We start from the raw sequence: 7,383 nt of genomic DNA on the forward strand, positions 1-7,383 counted from the left end.
CAGTTCTCAGTAAGAAATTCAAGTGCTAAGTAATCAACAATATACAATCACACTTAAGCTTGAAATTCTGCAAAAAAAAGGCAACATCACTTTCTGCAATTCATGAAAAAGTCACTACTGCTAATTCACATACCAGCTGCGAAATTGTCATTAGATACTCTGTAAAGAATCTATTCTCAAACAAGATTTGAGTAATATCAGATTCTGTCAAATTCAATCATTTGTAAAAATTCAAACTATAAGAGTTTCTTTATAGTTTGTTTAAGATTACTTCCTATAAAGGTTAGATAGGTGTTGTAATTACTTTCTGGGTGGAAAGTAATTAAAGTTGAATTAGATCAAGGTTGATCTATTCTAGGTGTTGTAAGATTAAGAAGGCTCTTCGTTTTAAACACTTAGTGGAAAATCTCACAGTGTGAGGACTGGACGTAACCCACGTTGGGTGAACCAGGATAAATCTTGGTGTGGTATTCTCTTTCCTATCTCTTTCTTTATTATACTACATTGATCAATTAAGATAAAATAGAAATTGATTTTCTGCTAATCGAAGAACGTTCTCTGTTTTATAATATAAACCAAGAACGTTCTCCGTTTTCTGTTTTCATAACCAAGATCATTCTTGAGTCATTTTCTTAAGATTTAACAGGAATTTTTAAAAGGCACATTTACAATTCAAACCCCCCTTTCTTGTAAATGACATTGTTACTTCATAATTTTTATCTTTTCGAATTTTAATTCTTAATATTTAGTTGTTACTATAACTAATGCATTTTCAATTGTTAGCTCTTAAACTTAGTAGTTTCTATAATTTCACTACGCCAAAACTGGTATTTTACAGTGCTTTTTCAAAGCCATTTACAGCGCTTTTTCAAAAAAAAAAGCGCTGTAGAATCCAACGTTGTAAAATGATACAACAACGCTCTTTAAAATAAAAAGCGCTATAAATCCCTTCTAAAAACGCGCTGCTTGTTGTACTAGTTTTACAGCGCGTTTTTAAAAAAAAGCGTTGTAATAGGTGCATTCCTTTATTTCAATTAGATCTCTTTCTGGGATTATATCAACAATCTCCTTCATGAATCGCAATATATAGGATCTGCAGTCTATGTTCTTAGTTTGACGAGGGCACTATAAAATAAAACATATAAGTCAATAAATATTTTTATATATGTAAGAAATAAATGAATAAATGAATACAATACCTGAAGAGTGCGAAGAAATACGTAGAGTTCGTAGAGTTACGGTTTCGTTTAAGAAGAAACAGCGAGAATGCGCAGAAATACGAACTGTTCGTAGGACAGAGTAGGGTTCGCAATGAAAAGAGTATGTAATAATATTCGTAGGGATAGTAACAAATATGAAGATGGTTTGCAATGGAGATGGTTAACAATATGGTTCGTAGGGACAGTAGGATTCCCAATGAGAAGGACACTGAAGCGTAGTGAAGTTTATGTAATGAAGAGGAAACTAAAGGGTTTAATGTTATATATAAAATCTTATTACAGCGTTCTTTAAAAAAAAATAAGGAGGTCTTTTACAGCGCTCTTTAAAAAATAAAATAAGGATGTCTTTTACAGCGCTTTTTTAAAGAGTGTTGTAAAAGACCACCTTATTTTATTTTTTTTAAAGCCTATTACAGCGCTTTTTTAAAGAGCGCTGTAAAATACCACCTTATTTTATTTTTTTAAAAGCCTATTACAGCGCTTTTTTAAAGAGCGCTGTAAAAGACTACCTTATTTTATTTTTTTAAAAGCCTATTACAGCTCTTTTTTAAAGAGCGCTGTAAAATGTCTCCTTATTTTATTTTTTAAAAGCCTATTACAAGGCTTTTTTAAAGAGCGTTGTAAAAGACCTTCTTATTTTATTTTTTTTAAAGCCTATTACAGCGTTTTTTTAAAGAGCGTTGTAAAAGACCTCCTTATTTTATGTTTTTAAAGCCTATTACAGCGCTTTTTTAAAGAGCGCTGTAAAAGACCTCCTTATTTTATTTTTTAAAAGCCTATTACAGCGCTTTTTTAGAAGCCTTTTAAAGCGCTTGTTCAAAAACGCTGTAAAAGACCTCCTTATTTTATTTTTTAAATGTCTTTTACAGCGCTTTTCTAAAAAGCGATCTAATAGATCCTTTATTATGTGAAAGCGCAAGCCTTTTACAGTGTTTTTTTTATAGCGCTTGTCAAAAAAGCGCTGTTGTATTATCCGTTATTTTTAAAATATCATATAACAGCGCTTATATTTAATAAGCGCTATAAAAGGCGCACTATAAAATGTCATTTTTGAAATAGTGTTTATTTAGACTAATATTAAATTGAAATGTGATGAACCCATAAATATTCTTAAACATACTTACCCAATCTATAGAGGGTGATTTTTCCTTCAAATTTATCGTTAGAAATTGATTCTAGAAGCTCTTGAACACACATTGATTAAAGAATTTGGATGTTTAGCTCTTAAACACACATTGATTAACCCTAAATTCTTATTTCTGGGTTAAATATTGGTCCAGTTTTCTATGAGTTGCATTGTAATGCGATGCTTCTTGTTCGCAACTTTTCAAATAAAAACATTTTCAAAGATAGAAAAAAAAGTCAATTATTATAAATAAATAAAAATTAAATAAAAAAGTCAGTTCCTCAACCGTATAAAATAACAAAATATCTAATGCAATCACGATCATGCTGAACACTCAACTTCCATAATGATTCCATCTCCTTCTTTAAACTCATTATACAACAATATCTACATTATTTTAATTAAATAAAAATATAACTTTTTGTCCGTTGCTACACCTTTTTATATTGAGAAAATAAAACAAAAAACACACAGATTCAGTTCCTTTTATATCTGGTTTTTGACAATGTGATGGCATGTGTAGATGCTTCTGTTATAGATTCTACTTGTATAAATACTTATCATATTTCAGTTCCATATTATATATAGTGGCCACTTTCTTATCTTATATAATATAGAATATAAAAAATTTATAACTTATAATTTGTGGGTGTCTCTATAGCTCACACAATCTATCACAGAAGTCATGAAGCATATTTAAAGCATAAATTTACTTAAATTGTGTGTCAAGTAGAAGCCATCATTAAGTAGAGACATGAAGCCAGCACTATCAAGAAAAGTAGTTCTTCTGATAGCATTCTTAGTTATATGCTGCTTTTCATCATTTCTTATTAGAGGTATATTATTTTCCATTAAATTTTTTAATTATAACTTTATGACATTAGCCTTGATTTGAGGGTAAAGTCACTAAATAATCGCTTTAGACTTTCATAAAAAAACAAAATTTTTATTTAATCAAAAAGTCTCAAAAATATTTTACTTAATAAAATGATTTGATATATTAATATTTTTAAAATTAAAATATATAAGTCTTTTTAAAATTTAATATTGTCTCAACAATATTAAATCAATTGGAAAAGAAATATTACATAACATTAATTATATTAATTTAGTGATGTCATATTAAAATTTTGAAAATTTAAATCTCATATTAAAGTTCGCTTTAGACCTTCACATATGTTGAACCGGCTTTGGACTGAAGTAATTGTATATGCCAAGAAATCAGTGATTATGTACATTATGAATAATATGTTATCTAAAAATATATAAAAAGAAAGCATTTTATTTTTTATGTTTATAAAACTGTAACATTAATTTTATAAATAAAATATATAAAATTAACTGAGAGTATAATAAGGGTATCAATAAAAAGAGTAATAATTTTTTTTCTTTTTTTAATAGTAAACTGTCATAAGACTTCAACAAATCATGATTGAAAGTCACATTCCAGCTCAATTTAAAAAATACATATTTCTTGATTTAACTGAATATCTATTTATATTATCCAAAAGCCATGTACAACTGTCATTTCTCTCCTACAACAATATATATATATATATATATATATATATATATATATATATATATATTAAAACAGCTTTTTATTTTTATTTTTGTTTTTTTTATGTAACATTTTATAAAATAAAGTGAAAATGATGTGACAAATTTGCAAGTCGTACTTCTAATATGAACTTCAAGAAAATGGTTCAAAGTTGGACCTTAATATTTTTAGTAAAAATACATATTTTGTCAAATAAAAAAAAATAGGATTATCTGTTGTAATTGTGTCACTCAGTTACAGTCCACAATCGTCTGATCACAATTAATGATGTAGATTGTTTTAATACGTATTAAATAGTATGTGATTAATTAGTGCAGTGAACTCGAGTCCTTAAAGGATCCGTTTTGCAATTTAAATTAAAAGTAAATATTATCTAGGAGTAACTATATTTTTTATTTGCTTTAAAATATCAACATTTTACAATTTAAATTGCATGTTTTTAAAGAAACTAACAACTTTGTAGGACTAAAAGTTCAGTTAAATCTATTATTTAAGAATGTGTCACCAATTATATTCATTTTCATCTAGCATTTGCACGAGGTTTGAGAACAGAGCAATTTGGGTTTAATGCAAGACATGCGGGTCATGAAGGAGTTTTGATGGCAGAGAAAGTGAATAAACATGAAAATGATGGGGAAGATATGGTCTCTATGGATTATACAGCACCTCGGAGAAATACACCGATTCATAACTAGTGTTGTCAAACTTGATATGGATTCGTGATTTTGTATTGCCATTTATAATTGTTGGCGTCGTGAACTTTCTTTTATTTGATATGGACAAGAGAAGAAGGCTAGCTAGCTACATGTCTCACAGTCTATGCTCATTTGATTGAATGCATGTATAAAACAAAACAATTTTACATTGAATCGATGTATACAAAGTAAATCATTCTATATTTTCTTTTAATAACAAAGTGATGTATATTATTTGATATGTAATTTTGATTAGATATACATGTATAAAAATGATTTATATGATTAATGAAATAACATGTTGTCTCCAAAATGAAATAATCTCTTAAAAAATTATTTTCACAAAAACAAATGTTTTGTGAAAATTATTTTGAAAATATTGAGAGACCAAGAGAGCGCCAGAAATATCATCTGGTAAATTATTTAAGACCACCAAGAGATCTAATATAAATCTCCACTCAAAACTACATGACATTGGATATATAAATGATCTTCCTCTTATATCTAACATTTACTCTATTTGTATTCAATGTTGAACTAATTACTCATAATTAAATTTAACAATTTTCTCTTCATGTGTGAGTGACTCACATTCTATGTTTACACCGTAGTTACAACCACCAGAACACACCTCTTAACTACAAGGCTAAGAAAATTTTCGATACAAATTTTCAGTACACTATGATTACATCTCGCTCCACAGTCAAGCCAAACCAAGACTCTAATACCTCTTTGATGGAGAATAAACAACATAAGCACAATAGCAAAACTATAGACATTTGGAACAAATTTACCCCAACTTGCAAGAAACCATGAGAAACAAAAATCAATATATGGAAGAAAATATTGTTAGATAATGTTATTATATATTAGTAGTAAGGGTATTTTAGACATTTCTAATCTTTTATATATATACTCATTGTAACCCTATTAACTCAAGTTTGGTTCATTCTATGTTATAAAATCCTAGAGTGGTTGTCTCTTTTCTTTCTCTTTTCATTGTTAACATGGTATCAAAGAGCTTTGGTTGATTCTAGGATCTACTATAAAGAAGAGATAGACTATTTTGATAGGAAAGGCAACCACCAAAAGAGAAAAGAGAAGAGTAACCTTTTTCCCGATTTTGTTAAATCAGTCTCACAAAAACATCGATTGCGCATTCTTTAACCGTTGGATCGGGCTGATTTTTGGACAGAAGGTTCGCAATATTCAGGTCTTCGTCTTCAACGGTAGGATCAGTGAAACGACGTTTGGAGGGGAGAAATCATGCTCACACAGCACCAGATTATCCCTAATTTATTTTGTCTCACTGATTGTGTTTGTCGTATTTTCCTGTCATTATTTGTTATGGCTGATGCTAAGGATGATTCTCTTCAAGCACATATGAAATCACATTGTCCGAAATTGGAGAGAGCACATAAGAAGAATTTTAAGGGGCCATCGTCCAATGTTGTTGTTTCTGCTCTTCCTACCATTGGCTCTAGTTCTGGTTCAGTATACTCATCCAAGACTGCTTCCCAAATATCTGATATTGCAGAACAACTTAAAAAACATCTTGCCACTCAATCACATGCCATGTCTGCCACTTCTTCTAAAGGTTTGAACTCCTCTGGTATGTCAGGTATATCTCCTTCCATATGGATTCTTGTTTCAGGAGCATCTCATCATATGACATACGATGATAAATATTTTGTGTCTGTGAAACCTGTCTCGTCTGTGTCGGCTATAACTGCTGATAGCACTCCTATGCCACTAGTAGGTGTTGGTTCTGTCTCCACACCTAACATGTCTCTTTCTGATGTTTATTATATTCCTAATCTTACTTTGAGTCTTGCTTCTGTTAGTCAAATATGTGATTTCGGTTATTCGATTATGTTTTCTTCCACTTCTTGTTGTGTGCAAGATCCACATTCCGAGAGGCTGATTGGGACAGGTCATAGACAATAGGGACTTTATGTTTTGGATGACCTGCGACTCCCAAATACTGCAGCCTCAACAACTACTGTTGACTTATTATCTAGTTTTCGCTTGAATTCCTTATCTTCTAGTTTTTATTTATGGCATTCTCGCCTTGGATATTTTTCTGCTTCTAGATTAAAATATTTGGCTTCTACTGGAGCCTTAGGAAAGTTACAAACCTGTGATATCTCAAATTGTTGTGGTTGTAAACTCGCTAAACTTCCAGCTTTACCGTTTAGTAAAAGTGTTTCCATTTCATATGTGCCATTTGATTTAGTTCACTCTGATGTTTGGGGTCCATCATCGTGTCTCACCAAAGATGGATCTAGATATTATGTTTCGTTTATTGATGATTACACTCGTTATTGTTGGGTTTATCTTATGAAAAATCGGTCTGAATTTTTTGACATTTATCATATGTTTCGTGCAATGGTCAAAACTCAACATAATTCTGTTATAAAGTGTTTTCATTGTGATTTAGGTGGTGAATATACCTCTAATAAATTTTTTCAATTACTTGCTTATGATGGTACCCTCCACCAAAATTTTATGCTCGTTCCTTTTTGTTGTTCGCTTCAGTTCCTAATGAGTTTTGGGGAGAAGCAGTTCTTACTGTTGTTCATGCTATTAATAGAATTCCATCATCTATCATATCAGGTTTGACTCCCTTTGAAAAATTGTTTGCTTTTACCCCTGATTACTATTCTTTGAAAGTTTTTGGTTCTACTTGTTTTGTTCTTCGCCCTCAAGTAGAGCGCAGTAAGTTGTCTTCTCGTTCAGCCATGTGTGTTTTTCTTGGTTATGGGGATGGTCAAAAAGGTT

The 7,383-nt window shown here is 30.3% G+C and overlaps 1 long non-coding RNA gene across 1 annotated transcript; it reads left to right on the forward strand.

Annotated features, from left to right (window-relative positions):
- The first annotated feature begins 2,858 nt into the window (after window positions 1-2,858).
- Window positions 2,859-4,899, forward strand: LOC113787255 (uncharacterized). Its single transcript, XR_003473767.2, has 2 exons — window positions 2,859-3,182; window positions 4,436-4,899. It is a non-coding gene; the product is annotated as an uncharacterized lncRNA (long non-coding RNA).
- Window positions 4,900-7,383: the final 2,484 nt, after the last annotated feature.

Source organism: Cicer arietinum, chromosome 1 (genome assembly GCF_000331145.2).
Source record: "Cicer arietinum cultivar CDC Frontier isolate Library 1 chromosome 1, Cicar.CDCFrontier_v2.0, whole genome shotgun sequence".
In the NCBI taxonomy this organism is placed as follows: Eukaryota; Viridiplantae; Streptophyta; class Magnoliopsida; order Fabales; family Fabaceae; genus Cicer; species Cicer arietinum.